This window comes from Lactuca virosa, chromosome 4 (genome assembly GCF_052849685.1).
Source record: "Lactuca virosa cultivar CGN04683 chromosome 4, Lactuca_virosa_CGN04683_v6, whole genome shotgun sequence".
NCBI classification, from domain to species: domain Eukaryota; kingdom Viridiplantae; phylum Streptophyta; class Magnoliopsida; order Asterales; family Asteraceae; genus Lactuca; species Lactuca virosa.
In genome coordinates this window covers 442,891,851-442,914,501 of record NC_136429.1, presented here as the reverse complement: position 1 = coordinate 442,914,501, position 22,651 = coordinate 442,891,851, and positions in this window count along the sequence as shown.

The window sequence follows — 22,651 nt, the reverse complement described above, 5'->3', positions numbered from 1 at the left end:
ACTTTATTATTTAGTTGTTTAAAGGCTAATTGGTTACATATATGTGAAATTATATGATAACTAGGATCATAGAGTGTGTACAAGTCTTCACTTGACACCTAGCATCCTATACAGTCCGTTCAATCCCAACCACTTGCTACAGGTGAGTTCATACCCCTTAATCTATATTTTAAATGTTTTTAAATGCTTTTATGGGGGGGGGGATACAAGTTGAATCATGCTAGTTATTATATCAATCACATGTGATTAATAACTAGTATACAAATGGATTTACTACACTTTTAGCTGTTTTACCAAACAGATTACTTCAAATGGCTTTCCAAAACATTTTTACTAGTTTAAAACTCTTTATTAAACTGTATTACATACTGAATGTTTCTTTTCAAAACCCTGTTACAATTATGTTTCAAACAAAGGTTTTCCTTACTTTAAAACTGTTCTTATCAAACAAACTGTTTTCAAACCGTTTTACAAACTGACATCAAGTCATCTTTTCTTAGTTCTTAAACTCTTCAAAGGTTTTACAAAACTTCTTTTATACTTATATATTGTCAATTGCATGCCTAGATATGTATAGTTATATAAGAAATGTTTAAAGGACTTAGGAAGGCAAGCTCGCTTTATCTCCTTTTCCTCGTTGGGATGTGGCTTTAGGGCATCGGCTATCCGTCCGAAGGTCGTTTAAATATTAGTTATATCATGTGTACATATGTAGTCATAAAAGTTCTTCCAGTCAGTTCAATACCCTTGGGTAGCAAGGGTATACTTCCATGTTCATTCGTACAAGTTATATTACTAGTAAACTACAATAGGCGTAGTTTAGGTAGTTACTAATACTATTACTAGAACAAAGAATCATACAAAGAGTCAGTTCATTCATGAGTCAATACATTCTAGACAGAGAGAACATACATACAGGCTAGATAGAGAGATAACACACAATACAGCTAGTACACACAGAGAACATACAATACTATACAGAGAGAACATACAGGCTAGACAGAGAAAGAACACACAATACAGCTAGCACACAAATACATTACATATACAGTTTTGCAGTTATGTGAGCCACGTTCCGGGGCATGGCACTGCATGCCATGGCCGTTCATGTATCCAGAATCTCCATAATTGGGGAGCGTATGAGTTTGCGTATATATATACTGGATTGACTATCCTACACTTTGCTGCTAGCTACAGTGAGACTTTAATGTCTATGGGTGCCAAATGTCATTTCTTACGACATAGTACATCGTCGTTTTTCTATAGTCTGTAGCAGGATTACAGGCCGATCACATGGTACTTTAAATTACATTAGATTTAAGGTAGTTAGTACAACAGTAGTCACTTATTATAATACTACAGTACTAATTCATTTTCCCATTACATTCACTTTGTGATATTCACACAATAGGCAATAATGTAGGAACTATATTTTGGTTAATGATAGTCAGGTTGGGAAAATGCACACTCTTACAAGAGACACAGTTAGATACAAGATGCCATGGTAGAAGGCTACTTTAGTAGGAAACATACGGTTTTCTAGGATGTTCAAAACTTTTACATACTTACAAATACATACTTACAAATACATACTTACAAATACTGTCACACCCCCAAACCAAGGATGGCGGAAACGTCCGGGGGTGGAGGACTTCATGTATAGTATCATAACAACAATTGTAATAGTAATTCAAGCAAACACAACCAACATATATATAATTGAAAATTTTACATCATTGTATGAATTACATGTTTACGAATCAATTACAATATGTTGACAAAATATGAAATAGTAGACGCCTTAGCGTCCCATCCTCAAAAGCACTTGGTTACCTGTTTAATGATTTCCTGAGAATACAAGTTGTTTGGAAAAGTGTCAACACAAAGGTTGGTGAGTTCATAAGCTTATGTTTGATATTATTAAAAGCCTTTCGTTTGTAAAAGTAGTATTTGTTTTAGAAAATCCAATATTTTCCTTAAAATGTATATGTAGTCTTAAATTCAAAGACCGAAATGTATAAGTAACTTTTCTTACTTATAATAAATAATGTAAGTTTAAATCGACATAAACTCGTTTAATTTTAATGAAGTTCCCGTAAATTCCAATATTTATTAATACTTTGCGTGAGTTTATTATAACCATGCTATGACCAAGGTTGCCTAAAACGACGTTCTTCGGGCGTCGGATATGTTATGACATTTGTCACCCCAGACCTATCGGTCTAACTGTTGCATGTAGTTTAGGTGTGGGTTTGTCAAACCCAATATAGATCTATACACAACTATCACGCTCTCCCTCAAGGAGACTCTTATTACAATGCAGGACTTAATGGTAATTTGAAGTAAATGTCTCACAAAGTCATTAACGAAATTACGTGTTATGAAAACTTGGTACCGTATGGCCGTACCTTGCTTAATGAAAATATCCTTTGTATAAATGTACCATTTTTAAATGTATGTGTTATGTAATGTTTCATAAACTATACCTATTATAGTTTATCAACCAAGGGTAGTACGTAGTAATGTATGCAAACTATATTCAAAATAGTTTATTAAATGTTTGAATGTATCGGTTGTACTTTGATTATAATCACTTGTTATTCTTTATATTTTATATGTCCAAATCCATTTGTAAACTGATGTGTGTCTAAATATTAAGAAAAAAATGTCATATATTGCAATAACATATAATCACATAAAGATATACACCTTGCTCAACATGTTACAAGGTGAAATGAAATTGACAGCAACTTTTTGTTGTATACAGTTTCTGTTACTGTTCTTAGAAAATTTATAGAAAAATCATCAAAGCTCCAAATCCAAATCCACAAATTGTGAGAGTTTGGAATATGAGTCTAGTTTGTTCATAAATTTTATCATGATTTTTAGTGATCTCTAACAGAGGGAAAATGTCCATAATCACAGACTGGTCCGGGTTTGCCTCGGAAATGATAGGCAGTTTTGTAAAAATCACCATAAATTGTAGAAACATCATATGGAGATGTGCAAGTAGCCATTTTAAAGCTAAGAGTTTGAACTACTTTCACCTGGAACAGTTTTGAAAAATAAAATATTTAAGTTGACCAAAACAGTCCGTGATTAAAGTTCATCTTTTCTGATGTAATCTGATAGAAAAAGTTTAATTGTGTTCTTGATGATTTTACTTGTATTCCCCCCTTAAAACTTAAGAAAAACATGTAAATGTAGGGGTATGAACTCACCCTATGTGGTTTCAGTAGATGAAAGTGAGAGAGAGGAAATGTTCAACCCAAGGACACTAAGAAGATGTCTTGATGATTCGAGAATCTAACATCGAATAAGATGGAATTTGTGTAAGATATCAATGATTTGAGTAGAATGGAGTGTAATAATTATATGAATGATGAAGATACTTACTAATTGAAGAAAGAAATCCCTGAAGAAAGCCTTGAAGTTCTTGAAGTTGAGAGAAAAGATGAGAGAATTTTGGAGAGTGTCCTTTGGTTGCTAAGTGTAGAATGAAAGAACTTTATGGAGAATAAGGAAAGAGGATCAATCCTCCAGCTCTTAGAACGTGGGAAGAGCTGGAGATTGGGTGTAAAGGTCCACTAAGGAGACAAGGGGTAGTGGGAAAGAGTGGCTGATCATAGAGTGAGGTGGTGGTGGTTTGCTTTTGCCATAAATTAAGGAAAAGCAAATATTCCCTCAATAATTAGTTCAACCACTAACTCTTTTAATATATTTTTATAATAACCCTGGAGATTTATATATTTTGGGGCCTTAGTTTATAAAATAAAGTTTTGGGTGAAAATCCCACGTTAAAATAATGAAAAACGGAGTTAAAACGAAGTCGTAGTCGAAAAACCGGTAAAAAGGGGCCGTCTGCGAGACCTCTCGCATGGAGGCCAGATTCGGACCCTCGCATGCGAGGCTGCTGTCTGATGGCTTCGGATTCAGTCTCCTGAGAGGCTTCAGCTTCGGTCCTAATGAGAGGCTTCGGATCCAAGGCCTCGGATGAGAGGCTTCGGTCCTGAAGCTTCAGTTCCAGGTCCTTAAGGCTATTTTACCCGTTTTTACCCCGTTTCAAGCGATTTTTGACCCGGTTAAGGGTCGATATGACCCAAATGATTACAAAAAGTTAAAGTAACTTTTGAGAGAGATTTGGGAGAGATTTCAAATAGAAAGAGATAGAGTGAAAACGATTTAGAGAGGTTTCGTTTGTGATTAATCTGAGTGTCCGGCTTCACAACGCAAGGTTCGTAAACCCCGTTAAACCGTGTTTTAGTGTCGTACACAATCCTGATGATTGTGCAATAGTGTTTTATCGCTTTGGTTCGTTGTTTAGCACTGTTAAGGCTAAGGAAAATCAAACACATGAACTTTCCAAATGATGATTTCTCATTAAAATAGCGAATTGTATAGTGATTACATAACGTAAACCCTAACATACAAGGGTTATTGGAGTTGACCGGTTTGACTTGTTGAATTTGTTTGACTTTGACTTGACCGAAATTTGACGGTTGTCACATCATCCCCCCGTTAGAAGGAATTTCGTCCCAAAATTTTCATTTTGACTGGGATTTCAAGAGTTTGGGAAGAGATGTGGATACTTTTGTTTCATCTGATCCTTGCGTTCCCAGGTGAATTCGGGTCCTCGTTTAGCGTTCCAACGGACCTTCACGATGGGAATACGACTTTGTTTCGTTCGTTTGATTTCCCGATCCATGATTTCGACTGGTTCCTCCACGAAGTGGAGATTTTCGTTAACTTCGATTTCGTCGAGTGGTATTACGAGTGTCTCATCAGACAAACACTTCTTTAGGTTCGACACGTGAAATGTGGGATGTACTTTGTCGAGTTCCTGAGGTAATCGAAGTTTGTATGCTACTGGCCCAATCCTAGCAAGGATTTCGAATGGCCCGATGTACCTTGGATTTAGTTTCCCGCGTTTGCCGAATCGTATCATTCCTTTCCAAGGGGAAACTTTTAGTAGTACACGATCACCCACCTGGAATTCCAATGGTTTGCGTCGTTTGTCTGCGTAACTCTTTTGGCGATCGCGAGACGCTTTCAGTCTTTCTCGAATTTGAACGATCTTTTCTGTGGTTTCCCTTATGATTTCAGGGCCAGTGAGGGTGCTATTAGAGACTTGCCCTCTAGCTAGCTGTGTATCCCCCACCTCAGCCCAACACAGGGGTGATCTGCATTTACGACCGTAAAGAGCTTCGAATGGAGCGACTTTGATGTTAGTATGATAGCTGTTATTGTAGGAGAATTCGATAAGCGGTAGATGGGTATCCCATGCTTTACCGAAGTCTATCACACAAGCTCTTAACATGTCTTCCAACGTTTGAATGGTTCGTTCGCTCTGTCCGTCGGTTTGTGGGTGGTAGGCCGTACTCATGTCAAGCCTAGTTCCCAATGATTTTTGTAGAGACTGCCAAAACCGTGAGGTAAATCTACTATCTCTATCGGAGATAATGGATATCGGCACACCATGGAGTCGTACAATCTCTCTGATGTACGTTCTAGTCAGCTTCTCCATCTTGTCGGTTTCTTTTATCGGTAGGAAGTGTGCTGATTTGGTCAATCTGTCTACGATTACCCATATGGTGTCAAGCCCGCCCGATGTCTTAGACAGCTTGGTTATGAAGTCCATGGTTATTCGTTCCCACTTCCACTCAGGTATATCCGGCTGTTGCAATAGCCCGAATGGTTTCTGGTATTCGATTTTGACCTTGGCGCAAGTCAGACACTTGCTCACATAGGTAGCAATCTCAGCTTTCATGTTCGGCCACCAGTATAATTTCTTGAGGTCCAGATACATCTTATCTGACCCGGGATGGATGGAATATCGAGTCTTGTGAGCTTCATTCATGATGACGTCTCGGAGTCCACCGAACTTCGGTGTCCAGATTCGATTCATGAGATAACGTACTCCATCATCCTTGACTTCTAAGTTTTTATCCATTCCCCTTAATGTCTCTCCTGCCACCTTTTCTGGTTTCAAAGCTTCTAGTTGAGCTTCCTTGATTTGTATGGTCGTGTGGGAATGGATCGTCATTGTTAAGGATTTTACTCGGTGGCCCGAGTACTCCTTCCTGCTTAGAGCATCAGCCACTACATTGGCCTTGCCCGGATGATAACGAATTTCGCACTCGTAGTCATTCAACAACTCTACCCATCTCCTCTGTCGCATGTTGAGCTCTTTCTGATTGAGGATATGCTGAAGACTTTTGTGATCAGTGAAGATAGTGCATTTCGTGCTGTAGAGGTAGTGTCTCCAGATCTTCAAAGCGAATACCACTGCTCCTAATTCCAGGTCGTGCGTAGTATAATTAACCTCGTGAGTCTTAAGCTGTCTTGATGCATACGCGATAACCTTCCCTCTCTGCATGAGCACACATCCGAGGCCTTGATTCGAAGCATCACAGTACACTACGAAGTCCTCGGTTCCCTCTGGGAGAGACAAGATCGGTGCGCTGCATAGGGCTTGTTTTAACGTTTGGAAAGCAGTTTCTTGTTTATTTTCCCACTTGAGTATCACACCTTTCTGCGTCAAGGTGGTGAGTGGTTTCACAATCTTGGAGAAGTTTTGTATAAATCTTCGGTAGTAGCCAGCAAGCCCAAGGAATTGTCGAATTTCAGTTGGCGTCTTGGGTGCTGACCAATTCTCGATTGCCTTGATCTTGGAGGGATCCACATGTATGCCTTTCTCACTTACCACATGGCCAAGGAAATCCACTTCTCTAATCCAGAATTCACACTTAGAGAACTTAGCATAAAGCTTCTCCGCTCTTAGTGTCTCTAGCACTTGGCGTAGATGTAGGCGATGCTCTTCTTCGCTTCGCGAGTAGATCAAGATATCGTCGATGAATACGATTACAAACTTATCTAGGTAGGGTCGACACACTCTATTCATTAGGTCCATGAATACCGCAGGTGCGTTTGTTAAACCGAAGGACATCGCCACAAACTCGTAGTGCCCATAGCGAGTTCTGAATGCAGTTTTGGGAATATCTTCTTCATGAACTCGTAGCTGATGGTAACCTGACCTTAGGTCGATCTTTGAGAAGATATTTGCTCCTTGAAGTTGGTCGAAAAGGTCGTCGATTCGGGGTAGAGGATATCAGTTCTTGATGGTGAGTTTGTTTAGTTCCCGATAGTCGATGCACATGCGAAAGAATCCGTCCTTCTTCTTTACAAAAAGGACTGGTGCTCCCCAAGGTGAGAAGCTTGGTCTGATGAACCCTTTGCTCAAAAGCTCGTTCAACTAACTGGACAACTCTTGCATTTCTGTTGGTGCGAGGCGGTATGGAGCTCTGGCTACGGGGGTAGCTCCGGGTATTAAGTCAATTCTGAAATCGACTTGTCGTGCGAGTGGTACACCAGGAAGATCTTCTGGGAACACATCCGGGAAGTTACACACTTCGGGGATGTCTTTGATGTCTTTCACGTCTTGTTTCTTGTCTACTACGTGGGCCAAGAAGGTGTGGTACTCCTTCCGGAGATGCTTTTGGGCTTTGATGCATGGGATGATTTGTAAATTCGCACTAGGTTTGTCACCATAGATGAGAAGGGTTTCGTCATTTGGTAGATTGAGGCGAACGGCCCTTTCATAACATAGAATGTCGGCACGGTGAGGAACTAACCAATCCATCCCGATGATTACGTCGAAGCTTTTTATGGTGACCGGCATCAGGTCAATTTTAAATGTATGGTTGTCTAGAGTGAGAGTACACTCTGAGTATATATCGCTAGTGCGTTCTACTTTCCCATTTGTCATTTCTACTACATAAGTATCCTTTAGTGATTGGGGATTTTGTTCAAGTAATTGTTTATATTGGTGGCTCACGAAACTCCTCTCCGCTCCACTATCGAATAGTACGCATGCATAAGAGTTATTGAGGAGAAACGTACCGGTAACCACCGCGGGATCCTCAACTGCTTCCCCATGTCCTATTGCCAGGATTCTTCCTACTCCACCAGCATTAGGGGCTTGTGCTTTGGGGCAGTTTCTTTTGAAGTGACCTGCGTCTCCACAGTTGTAGCAGGTTCGGGTTGCCCCCGTACTGGCGACTTGGTTGATTGGTCGAGCCGGCGCTTTACAGAAACGAGCAGTGTGCCCCTTCCTGTCGCAGTTGATACAGTGCATCTCCCTACAAGCACCATTGTGGTTAAAGTTGCACTTGTTGCACTTGGGTAGGGTTCCAGCATATGGCTTCGGTGGTGCAGTAGTGGCAGCATTAGTGGCAGCATGGACAGCAACAGTTTGTTGCTTCTTAGCGGGGTCCTGTGCTGGTTGGCTCTTCTTTTGGTTCCAGAACTTCCTTTTGTTGTTTCCCCCTTTTGATTGATCATTGGTGGTGGTTGTAGTATTATGACCGGCTCGGTGGTCAACAAGTTGTTGTGCCAGCTCTCTGGCACTGTCAAAAGTAGTTGGCCTTGAAGCCAGGACACTACTTTGCACTTGGGGAGACAGTCCCCAAAGGTATCGCTCCACCTTTTTCTCCTCTGGAGTAACCATTGTTGGGCAGAGGAGAGCCAATTCATTGAATCGGGTGGTGTAGGTTTCAAGGTCGGAGCCCGTCATCCTGAGGTTCCAAAGTTCTTGTTCCAGCTTTTGAATCTCACCTCTCGGGCAGTACTCCTTCATCATCAACGTTTTTAGTTCTGCCCAGGTTATGGAGCTAGCCACTTCGAGAGTAAGTGAATTAATCCGGCAGTTCCACCAAGTAAGGGCCCGGCCGGTGAAAGTGAAGGCTGCGAACTTAACTTTGCTCGCTTCGGGGCAAGAGCACACCTGAAAGACTACTTCGGTCTTTTCAAACCATTGCATTAAAGTGATGACTCCCCCGCTCCCATTGAAGTTGTCGGGTTTGCCATTGGTGAAGTCTTTGTAGGTGCACTCTCTTGTGCGCACCCATCTGTCACCCTGGTTAGAGGGTGTAACACCTGGTCCAGATCCACCATTTCCATTAGAGACAATTTGGGACACAGTTACCGCTACTGCTGCTGCTATTGCAGCTTGGAGTATTGCTGGATCAAATTGTGGAAGTGGCGGCAGAGGTGTTGGTGATGGTGGTGGAGGTGTCGGTGATGGTGATGGTGGTGGAGGTGTCGGTGATGGTGATGGTGGTGGAGGTGTTGGTAGTGGTGGTGGAAGTGTCGGTGATGGTGGTGGAGGTGTTGGTAGTGGTGGTGGAAGTGTCGGTGATGGTGGTGGAGGTGTTAGTAGTGGTGGTGGAGGTGGTGCTGCACTGCTAGATGGTCTAGTCTCCTTCCTTGGCGGCATGGTTCTGTCATAAGTTGCAAACCAATGTACTTTTAGTACAAGTATATTTATAGGAAGAGAAATCTTTTATACATAAAGTATATTATTACGTTGTTTTCCGATATGTTTACGATACATACGATTTTATACTTTTAATTGACCCAATACATTGGGCTATGAGGTAAAATAAAAGTCTAAAATATTTTATTTGAGTTTCCTTGTTTCCAAGTATATGACCATTTGTAAGAGTTTCCCATATGCTAATTTAGTCGGGACATAATTAATATATTTATTATAGTAACACAAAATACTCCTATAGTATTTGTAAATATTTAGTTTTGAGTTCTTAAAGTATCCTTTGTAGTGTGATATTAGGTTGTTAGATTTGTTGCCCATCCTGACCATCCCCCGGTATATGCAAGTCAATTCTCGGACTGATATAGTTGATCAGGCTATATCCTTCCCATAATTAATCCACATATACTAAGGCATACTCAAAATGTTCAACTCTTCTTCTTTTGCTTTATGTTTTCTCTAGTCATGATATCATGCGAGCATGTAATGTATGTATGTATACTTTAATCAAGAAAATCATTTATTTTCTAAAAGTATATTTATTTGAAAAATGCACAATTCAGAGACTATTAGTCCCAATTGTGTTTATAGTTTGTATATCTTATGTGGTTTGATATACTTAATTCACTATAAACTGTGCTCTGATACCAATCTGTCACACCCCCAAACCAAGGATGGCGGAAACGTCCGGGGGTGGAGGACTTCATGTATAGTATCATAACAACAATTGTAATAGTAATTCAAGCAAAGACAACCAACATATATATAATTGAAAAAGTTACATCATTGTATGAATTACATGTTTACGAATCAATTACAATATGTTGACAAAATATGAAATAGTAGACGCCTTAGCGTCCCATCCTCAAAAGCACTTGGTTACCTGTTTAATGATTTCCTGAGAATACAAGTTGTTTGGAAAAGTGTCAACACAAAGGTTGGTGAGTTCATAAGCTTTTGTTTGATATTATTAAAAGCCTTTCATTTGTAAAAGTAGTATTTGTTTTAGAAAATCCAATATTTTCCTTAAAATGTATATGTAGTCTTAAATTCAAAGACCGAAATGTATAAGTAACTTTTCTTACTTATAATAAATAATGTAAGTTTAAATCGACATAAACTCGTTTAATTTTAATGAAGTTCCCGTAAATTCCAATATTTATTAATACTTTGCGTGAGTTTATTATAACCATGCTATGACCAAGGTTGCCTAAAACGACGTTCTTCGGGCGTCAGAAATGTTATGACATTTGTCACCCCAGACCTATCGGTCTAACTGTTGCATGCAGTTTAGGTGTGGGTTTGTCAAACCCAATATAGATCTATACACAACTATCACGCTCTCCCTCAAGGAGACTCTTATTACAATGCAGGACTTAATGGTAATTTGAAGTAAATGTCTCACAAAGTCATTAACGAAATTACGTGTTATGAAAACTTGGTACTGTATGGCCGTACCTTGCTTAATGAAAATATCCTTTGTATAAATGTACCCTTTTTAAATGTATGTGTTATGTAATGTTTCATAAACTATACCTATTATAGTTTATCAACCAAGGGTAGTACGTAGTAATGTATGCAAACTATATTCAAAATAGTTTATTAAATGTTTGAATGTATCGGTTGTACTTTGATTATAATCACTTGTTATTCTTTATATTTTATATGTCCAAATCCATTTGTAAACTGATGTGTGTCTAAATATTAAGAAAAAAATGTCATATATTGCAATAACATATAATCACATAAAGATATACACCTTGCTCAACATGTTACAAGGTGAAATGAAATTGACAGCAACTTTTTGTTGTATACAGTTTCTGTTACTGTTCTTAGAAAATTTATAGAAAAATCATCAAAGCTCCAAATCCAAATCCACAAATTGTGAGAGTTTGGAATATTAGTCTAGTTTGTTCATAAATTTTATCATGATTTTTAGTGATCTCTAACAGAGGTGAAAATGTCCATAATCACAGACTGGTCCGGGTTTGCCTCGGAAATGATAGGCAGTTTTGTAAAAATCACCATAAATTGTAGAAACATCATATGGAGATGTGCAAGTAGCCATTTTAAAGCTAAGAGTTTGAACTACTTTCACCTGGAACAGTTTTGAAAAATAAAATATTTAAGTTGACCAAAACAGTCCGTGATTAAAGTTCATCTTTTCTGATGTAATCTGATAGAAAAAGTTTAATTGTGTTCTTGATGATTTTACTTGTATTCCCCCCTTAAAACTTAAGAAAAACATGTAAATGTAGGGGTATGAACTCACCCTATGTGGTTTCAGTAGATGAAAGTGAGAGAGAGGAAGTGTTCAACCCAAGGACACTAAGAAGATGTCTTGATGATTCGAGAATCTAACATCGAATAAGATGGAATTTGTGTAAGATATCAATGATTTGAGTAGAATGGAGTGTAATAATTATATGAATGATGAAGATACTTACTAATTGAAGAAAGAAATCCCTGAAGAAAGCCTTGAAGTTCTTGAAGTTGAGAGAAAAGATGAGAGAATTTTGGAGAGTGTCCTTTGGTTGCTAAGTGTAGAATGAAAGAACTTTATGGAGAATGAGGAAAGAGGATCAATCCTCCAGCTCTTAGAACGTGGGAAGAGCTGGAGATTGGGTGTAAAGGTCCACTAAGAAGACAAGGGGTAGTGGGAAAGAGTGGCTGATCATAGAGTGAGGTGGTGGTGGTTTGCTTTTGCCATAAATTAAGGAAAAGCAAATATTCCCTCAATAATTAGTTCAACCACTAATTCTTTTAATATATTTTTATAAAAACCCTGGAGATTTATATATTTTGGGGCCTTAGTTTATAAAATAAAGTTTTGGGTGAAAATCCCACGTTAAAATAATGAAAAACGGAGTTAAAACGAAGTCGTAGTCGAAAAACCGGTAAAAAGGGGCCGTCTGCGAGACCTCTCGCATGGAGGCCAGATTCGGACCCTCGCATGCGAGGCTGCTGTCTGATGGCTTCGGATTCAGTCTCCTGAGAGGCTTCAGCTTCGGTCCTGATGAGAGGCTTCGGATCCGAGGCCTCGGATGAGAGGCTTCGGTCCTGAAGCTTCAGTTCCAGGTCCTTAAGGCTATTTTACCCGTTTTTACCCCGTTTCAAGCGATTTTTGACCCGGTTAAGGGTCGATATGACCCAAATGATTACAAAAAGTTAAAGTAACTTTTGAGAGAGATTTGGGAGAGATTTGGGAGATATTTGGGAGAGATTTCAAATAGAAAGAGATAGAGTGAAAATGATTTAGAGAGGTTTCGTTTGTGATTAATTTGAGTGTCCGGCTTCACAACGCAAGGTTCGTAAACCCCGTTAAACCGTGTTTTAGTGTCGTACACAATCCCGATGATTGTGCAATAGTGTTTTATCGCTTTGGTTCGTTGTTTAGCACTGTTAAGGCTAAGGAAAATCAAACACATGAACTTTCCAAATGATGATTTCTCATTAAAATAACGAATTGTATAGTGATTACATAACGTAAACCCTAACATACAAGGGTTATTGGAGTTGACCGGTTTGAATTGTTGACTTTGTTTGACTTTGACTTGACGGAAATTTGACGGTTGTCACAAATACAGACACTAAAATACTTATGATCTCACCAGCTTTAAAGCTGATACTCTCTTTCAAAATAACTTGTATCCTCAAGTCATTAGTAGACAGGTACCGGTGCAAGGTTTAGAGGAGATGGAGCTCGTTCAAGACTCATATTTCATTTTGATTTATATTTTGGTGTCTATATAACTTGACAGAACACACTTGTATTAAAATTATATTATTAATGCAATGGATGATGTTGTTGCTTGTTTACTACTCTTCATTGTTGTGATACTGTACATGACGTCCTCCGCCCCAGAACGTTTCCGCCGTTCTTAGGTTTTGGGGTGTGACAGATTGGTATTAGAGCATTGTTTATAGTGAATTGAGTATATCAACCCATAAAAGATATACAGACTATAAATACAATGGGATTAAAATACTCTGACCCAGAGTTCATTCTTTTAAATAATAAAATATTTAATTAAGTATACGTGCCTGCATTCATACTAAAATCAGTGTCACTAGGACAGTACAAAAAAATTACGATTGTTGGGCACCACAAGTAGACTTAGAGACATATTGTTAATTCTGGGAAGATATAGCCTGATCAACTATATTATCCGAGGGTTGACTAGCATGTGCCTAAGTGTGGTTGTGAGGTTGCAACAAGTCTAAAATCTTACCAACAATACCACAATGAGAACAATAGAACCTAAACCTAAAATACTATAGGGGTATTTTGTGTTACTATAAGCTACTTATGTGTGCTAGATTCTTATATCTGTTTTCTCGCGTAGATAATATGGCTGGATTCCATCCCTACGACAACGTGTACTTCCCTAACCAAGGTAATGAAGACGGGTTTGAAGCTGATCCAGGAAATGACCACCCAATCCTTGTGGATGGTCACCAGGCTAAAGGCTTTGGAGATGGTTCTGACTCCGAGCCTGAAGTGGAGAACCTACCCCCGTTGGCTCTTGTTCCAAATCCTAACCCTCGTCCGGCTTTTCAAGGCCCGACGCCTCCATGGGTAGAAAGCTTGGAAACATGGAGCCAAGGGCAGGATCATCCCATGCCATTTAATGGAGACCGAAGCTTTTACGACCTAAGCGAAGGGGGCTCAGCAGACAGAGTCTTGCCAATCCTGGTCCGCAGAGTAGCACGGAATGAGATTCAAGGCAGGATAGCCCTACATCAGATCACAGAAGTTGTCGCCAATGCAAGAATGCATACCCTCCGCACCATTCGCCTTGAAGATGCTCGTGAGAGATCAGAGAGAGACCATGAAACCCTGCTGCAAGCACTGGCTGAATCACGAGCCGAAGTCATAGAACTCCGAGTACACCAGAGGGTGTACGAAAGACACCTGCTCGATGTGGAACGTCAACTGGCTGAACTAAGAGTTCACCAGAGGGATGACCGTCACCAGTAGTAGATGCCTTACCTTCTTTCCCTGTTATAAGAAATCATTTTCCTGTCTATGTCCTAAGTGGCATTTTTCTATAAAACTATCTTGTACTTTAGGTACTCTTAGTTAGGCCTTTATGCGGCTAAAACCTTTCTACTCTGGTTATGAGGTAAGACCTTCTACAAGGTCAACTTTCCCGAACTTTTTACGTCATGAATATCAAAGATATTGACAGTCGGCTAACTTCTGTGTCATTCTTTATTCAAATACTTTCATCATGCCATCATGGGAGTCTATCTGAAACCCACTCTAGTCAAGTTATTGAACTAGGGTAATTTAGCTCAGGGATAATTCCCAATTCTTCTTCAAGGATTGGATCATGTTAGTTACCAACAGATGGTACCCTGTTTTAGATGTTAAGCGTCATAAGACCATTCTACAAGCATACTTCTACTCCGTACTAGGACTGCATCATAGGGATGTAGGTCAAACCTTCGGGAACATACTACTACTCTTTAGATGAACGATCGAAATACATCTAGGTTCAATGATAGCCTTATCTAGGAATTCAAATTCATTAAGAAGGATTGGTAAGAAGGTTATTATATTGATTTCCTCGCTTATACATTCCCAACTTATATATAACGAAGACCTGGTAGACAATAGAATGTGAGATTTCTAACTTAGTTTCTTTTCCTCGTTGGGATGTGAAACTAAAGTAGAATCACACATTTTACTATCCGCCCAGTCTTGATTATATCATAATGTGTATAAGCTAAGTTTTCATGTATAATAACTCATCTCTTAGTCAGAATCAAATAATCTAGGGTCAACATTAGTCACTCACGAACTCCTTGTCTTTCATGTTACAGAATCATGTCATCATCCGGAAACAGTCAGTCAAACAACGAAACCCCTGCCTTTCCTATGGACGCTGCTACTTTCCAAGCCGCAGTTACAGCTGCCGTGATGGCTGCCGTGACAGCTGTCCTTGCAAACCGCAGCTCTATCAACACAAACAAGACTGATAAAGGAGTTGACAATTCGGATCGTGGTAACGATCCGAGAAATCAACAAATAGTAACAGTCGCCAACACCCCGAACCTCAAACCTAAGAGTAACAAACGGAAGTTCTGGGATAGATGTAAAGGCAAATCACCCCGAGGGATGAACAAGAAACAATCAACTGTGGCAGCCTTCGCGGCCACGCCATCTGCAACTCCTACTACCATCCCTACTAGTATCCCGGTTATTCCTAACCCAGCCAAACAGTATGCTGGAAACCTACCGAAGTGCAATAAATGCAGCTTCCATCATCTAGGTAGTTGTCGTCTGTTTCACTGCAAAAACTGCAACAATGACGGACAAACTATCCGTTTCTGCAAGACCCGGATCCAACACATTACTTCAACCACAAATGTCGAAATTTCCCGGATATGCTATCTATGTGGCGTAATGGGACATTTCAAAAGGGACTGCCCAACAGAGAAGGGTGATGGGGGAACAGGAGGAGTTTGACCCCAGAACAACAAAAGACAGCAAAGGACCCTACTATGGTATAGGAACGTTTCCAATCAGTTGTATTTTGTATGCGTCAAACTGTTTAAAACTAGTGCAACTCGAGTCTTATCTTTGCGCGATCCCGTCAGTAAATGGATCCTCTTGCTGCGTATACTTGCCTTTTGTAGTATACCTAGTTCGCAACAATAGTCTTGTAGTGAATCTTTAGTACTGTAACTCTGTTAAAAGTTGCACTGTTGGTTTTAGTCTGTAACGCCTTTATGATCAAGTCTAATGTCGTTATTTCCAAGTGAGTCCGACATTAGCATACAATTTGAGTCAATTCTATCCGCACAAATACCAGTTTCGTACGTACATCTCTTTCTCCGAAATCATCTTCTAGCAAAGCCGTCATTTCAGAACTCCGAAGTACTCGTACATAGAGTACCTCATGTTTCTCATTCTTTCCGAAGAAACCTCAGCAAACCTCCCCGAAGTACCACTCGTACAGTACGTCAAGTTCAATACAAGGACTTTTACGGTTAATCTATCGATGAAGAATGTATACACAAGGGTGGTATATAATCAAGGTTCTACAGGTTTAGAATTAATGATTCCCCTTTAACTTCTTTTCCTCGTTGGGATTAGAGCTTAAAGAAGAATCATACATTCGACTACCTTTTCAATCTTAATTATATACGACTCGTATATACGAGACTTTGATCGATGAACCATGTATGAATCCTAATATGAACTTCAGGACGGAGACTGCCCAAGACTACGAGTAATCACATTGTCATGTGAACAAACTTAGAACCCAGTACGACTCCTGGAACCAGATCGCCCTACAGTCTAAACACCTACAGAGATGCAAGAACAGTCCGGACAACTTGACGAACTACTCGGCAAGAGAATAGGAAGATCAAGCTCCTCGCCCTGGAGAGCTCTAGTCTTATTCTTTAGAAAGGTGGACGAATAGTTTCATAAGTACATCGACTATCGGAGACCTCGTCAAGATTTCTACTGGAAATCATTGTACCTCCTCGCATGGATGAGTTGGTGAGATCCGAATATCACCAGTTTCGAGTTTTAGCGAAGGATGTCCCGAAGACGACCTTCCGAACTCGATGCGGGCACTACGAGTCCGTAGTAATACCCCTCGGATATGACCAATACGCCCGTAGTACTCATGAGCTTAATGAATAGGTAAGAAGGAAATCACAAAGAACATCTGCAACAAACCATGGAACCAATACGATCAGAGAAGCGTTGCACAAAGTTCTCTGAATACGAGCTGTAATTGAAGAGTCAAATTCCTAAAACACACTATTAGTGATATGGGAGTTCTTGAGGACCCTTTCAATTTATCACAACCGTTGAGAATTTGTCAGCACCGAAGACGCCATCGGAATTTCGCCAAATTCTAGGTCCCACAGACCTACTGTCGCAGTTCATCTAGAACTCCTCGCAAATTACGAAACCTCTTACGACTTTGACCCAAAAGGGAGCGACCCTTGACTGGGAAGAGAAGCAAGAGGGAGGAACCCTTGGAACTCCAAGTGAGAGACCAAATCCTTTGGAAGTCTCACTCTGGAAAGGCTTTATACGCTTCGCAAAGCGTGGAAAGCTAAATTCGAGATAGTCAGGACCTCCGAGATTCTTGCCAGAATCGGCCCTGTAACTCACAAACTCAGCCTACCCGAGAGCTTAGTAACGTACATTCTACCCTTCACGTTTCGAACTTATAAAAGTATCTATCCGAAGAGACTCTTGAAATCACACTCGAAGAGATCGAGTTCCACAAGAGCCTCACCTGCGTGGAAGAACCGTAGTGACCATGGACCGAGAGGCCATGCGAACGATTCATAGCCGTTTCCCATTAGTGAAGGTTCGCTGGAATGCCAACCGAGGACCTGCATTCACTTGGGAGTGTGAGAATCAATCGATTAGGAAGTATCCCCACTTCTTGGCTCGATTATTCATGCCTACTTCCTTATCTAAATTCTAATTTCGGGACGAAATTCCTTCTAAGGGGGGGGGGATGATGTGACAACCCGAAATTTCCATTCTGTACAACCCTTCAATTCAATAGAAGTCAGAAAAGTTGCTGCTAAGTTTCAAACTTTTTGGAATAAGTTTGAGTATTATAGGATTTACACTCCGAGAGATATCAGGAGAGAGGATGCCCTAGGGTTTATAGTGCATCACTGTTATTCCTAAACTCCAAGAAATTTGAGTTTACTGCCTGAATAAAATATTTATAGCCAAAAACCCTAAATTTGGGAGTATATATATGACACTTAGTCATTATTTACACTTTTTCCAAATCTCAAGATCCAAATCCATTTCTCTCTCAAGTATCATCCAAAAACTTTTCAAGATCTTCAATCTAGTAAGTGTTTCTTGCTTTCTTAAGTTGTTATATGACTTAATCTAGTGTTTTAACACACTTCTATCTGTGAAATCATTCCAAAAGGGTCAATCTTCAAGTTTCACCAAGAACACCAAGAACACACACTAGTGTTCTTGGACTTTTGGACCTTTTCGAGCTTCTACCTTGTAAGTACTTCTATCCTAGAGTATTTTAAGGCTTGTTACACTTCTATACCACAAGAAATCATCCAAGAACACCAAGATCAAAGGTGTTTATGGTCCAAGAACACCTTGGACCGTAAACCCTATTTAGGGTGCCAATGTGTGCTCTAGCTTATCCTAAGCCCTGGTATCTAGCCTAGATTCATTCCTTGATGTGTTTAGGACTTGAAAACATCAAAAGACCATAAATAATATGAGTTTACGGCCGTAAACACATGGAGAAGTGGTCCATGGGCCGTAAACTACATATAGGAGTGATTTGATGCCACAAACACTTCCATAGGCTTATACTTCAATGTAGAAATGCTTCAAAGGACTTATAAGACCTCAAAACAACTCATGGTCAAGAAGACATGAGTTTACGGCCGTAAACCCATGAGTTTACGACCGTAAACTCAATGAGTTATGGTCAAGAAAGTGTAAACTCATTTTAGGGGTTCCCTTGAACCCTAAGCTCAATAGCTTTGTCCTACAACACTTAGATGCAGTCCTTAGCACTTATAACACTTATATAAAGTGTTTAACATGTCTTAGGATGTCTTAACTTTATTATTTAGTTGTTTAAAGGCTAATTGGTTACATATATGTGAAATTATATGATAACTAGGATCATAGAGTGTGTACAAGTCTTCACTTGACACCTAGCATCCTATACAGTCCGTTCAATCCCAACCACTTGCTACAGGTGAGTTCATACCCCTTAATCTATATTTTAAATGTTTTTAAATGCTTTTATGGGGGGGGGGGGATACAAGTTGAATCATGCTAGTTATTATATCAATCACATGTGATTAATAACTAGTATACAAATGGATTTACTACACTTTTAGCTGTTTTACCAAACAGATTACTTCCAATGGCTTTCCAAAACATTTTTACTAGTTTAAAACTCTTTATTAAACTGTATTACATACTGAATGTTTCTTTTCAAAACCCTGTTACAATTATGTTTCAAACAAAGGTTTTCCTTACTTTAAAACTGTTCTTATCAAACAAACTGTTTTCAAACCGTTTTACAAACTGACATCAAGTCATCTTTTCTTAGTTCTTAATCTCTTCAAAGGTTTTACAAAACTTCTTTTATACTTATATATTGTCAATTGCATGCCTATATATGTATAGTTATATAAGAAATGTTTAAAGGACTTAGGAAGGCTAGCTCGCTTTATCTCCTTTTCCTCGTTGGGATGTGGCTTTAGGGCATCGGCTATCCGTCCGAAGGTCGTTTAAATATTAGTTATATCATGTGTACATATATAGTCATAAAAGTTCTTCCAGTCAGTTCAATACCCTTGGGTAGCAAGGGTATACTTCCATGTTCATTCGTACAAGTTATATTACTAGTAAACTACAATAGGCGTAGTTTAGGTAGTTACTAATACTATTACTAGAACAAAGAATCATACAAAGAGTCAGTTCATTCATGAGTCAATACATGCTAGACAGAGAGAACATACATACAGGCTAGATAGAGAGATAACACACAATACAACTAGTACACACAGAGAACATATAATACTATACAGAGAGAACATACAGGCTAGACAGAGAAAGAACACACAATACAGCTAGCACACAAATACATTACATATACAGTTTTGCAGTTATGTGAGCCACGTTCCGGGGCATGGCTCTGCATGTCATGGCCGTTCATGTATCCAGAATCTCCTTAATTGGGGAGCGTATGAGTTTGCGTATATATATATACTGGATTGACTATCCTACACTTTCCTGCTAGCTACAGTGAGACTTTAATGTCTATGGGTGCCAAATGTCATTTCTTACGACATAGTACATCGTCGTTTTTCTATAGTCGGTAGCAGGATTACAGGCCGATCACATGGTACTTTAAATTACATTATATTTAAGGTAGTTAGTACAATAGTAGTCACTTATTATAATACTACAGTACTAATTCATTTTCCCATTACATTCACTTTGTGATATTCACACAATAGGCAATAATGTAGGAACTATATTTTGGTTAATGATAGTCAGGTTGGGAAAATGCACACTCTTACAAGAGACACAGTTAGATACTAGATGCCTTGGTAGAAGGCTACTTTAGTAGGAAACATACGGTTTTCTAGGAGGTTCAAAACTTTTACATACTTACAAATACATACTTACAAATACATTCTTACAAATACAGACACTAAAATACTTATGATCTCACCAGCTTTAAAGCTGATACTCTCTTTCAAAATAACTTGTATCCTCAGGTCATTAGTAGACAGGTACCGGTGCAAGGTTTAGAGAAGATGGAGCTCGTTCAAGACTCATCTTTCATTTTGATTTATATTTTGGTGTCTATATAACTTGACAGAACACACTTGTATTAAAATTATATTATTAATGCAATGGATGATGTTGTTGCTTGTTTACTACTATTCATTGTTGTGATACTGTACATGACGTCCTCCACCCCAGAACGTTTCCGCCGTTCTTAGGTTTTGGGGTGTGACACACACGTACTCTTAAACGATGGAATGGTACCCTTTTTTTAAGCAATCGGATAATTGCGAATTCAATTAGTTTTCTATATTTGTATTTTTAAAAGTGTATGATTACTTATTGTATGTCAGGCGAAGTATTTTACGATAGGGGAAGAAATAGCAGGGAAACAATTGCTTCAAGATGCAGCCGATCAGGGGCCGTTGGATGGTATCTTCGTTCTGGGAATGATGTTGATGGCCGAAGGCATTGAAAGGAAGCAAGAAGCTCTGATCATGTTAAATAATGCCTACGTTAATACTAGAAGAAGTTGGAATCTAAGGCATACATGTAAAAAGGTTCAAAACCACTTGGTAAGGAGATCAAAGCAAATAAAATTTCATGGCTTACATAGAAGTTGTGCAAAGCATCCTTATATGAGCAGTTATGGAATAGCTTTTATGTATCAATATAGTTGGTTGTTGAATTGTGAAATTTGTTTGTGGGATGCATGTTGTGACATCCCCATTTTCACGGCCAGAAAAGACCGATTTTGTTTATGCTTGTTTGAAAATCAGAGTAACATTTTAAATAAAAGTGTTGCGGAATTTGTCCCAAAACAAAATATGATAGAGATTTATCAAAAGCATTTCCAAGGAAATGTATTTCATTAAAAGACTCGGGATGTCATGTTCGATACAGATCAAAAGCATAAACAGTACAATATAAGCCTTACTACATTATTTCGTATCTACAGGCCTATATCCGTAATCCCTCATCCAAAACATCACATCTATGCTCGAGCGCCACTACCTGTAATACATGAAACTGAGTGGGTCAGGCTTGAGAGCCTAGTGAGCACATAAGGTTTTCAACCCACAATAAATAAGTTTATTAATTTCATCAATCAACAATAACCCGATTACCCGTTCCCGTTATCCTCACTTTACGTCCCTAAACACCAATCATAAGGGACCTAGCCTAAGGATCATTATCGGGATGGACACTACCGTTGAGGGGGTTCCTGAGCAATAAATGTCCTAAAGGCAACCATGAGGGGGATGGAGTACACCAGTGAACACATCGTTCACAAACACCTACAGGTTGTGAGCCTGCTAGCGTTCCACTGGACTGTCTAGAAGAGTCCGTGGTCGTCATCCATACTCCGCTAGATGACAGAATCAACAACAACAACATCGAGGCCTCTCATCATTTTATCACACATTGTCTTATTACATCTACCCATGTTTTACCCCAACATTTTTGTAGATATAAAATACATATACAGTTTAAATTATTTAAAACATGTATAAAAATCTTTCATCAGCATAGGCAGCAAGTATTCAGATAATATGCACACATAGCACATAATTAATATAAAATACTTCATATCTATGTGTAAGATGAAAGTAACTATGCACTCACCTGATTAGGTGGTGACTCGGTACTCGAACAGCACTCCGTTATCTCAAAACAATTTTTCCTTGATCAAAACCTAGTATTAATACCACTAGCGTTTAGTTTTAACGTTAACCGCGACTAATTAATAGTCTGGTTATTATTATTGTTATATAAGCATTAAATAACACTCAATATATAAATAATAATAGCCCAAATAATTATTTTAAGGACCTAATAACATTACTATAATTATTTAAAAGCTATATTAAAAATTGCATAAGCGTAGCTTACTTACAACGGATTTTAAAGAAAACCGGGCTTTGCTTGGAGCAGCGTTTCCGAAACCGAAAGATCCTTTTTCTCGGGACTCCGGGAGCCTCGGGGCTTGCTTAGGGTGCTAGGGCTTCACCTAGACTTTAGGGGACTCAAAAGGGGCT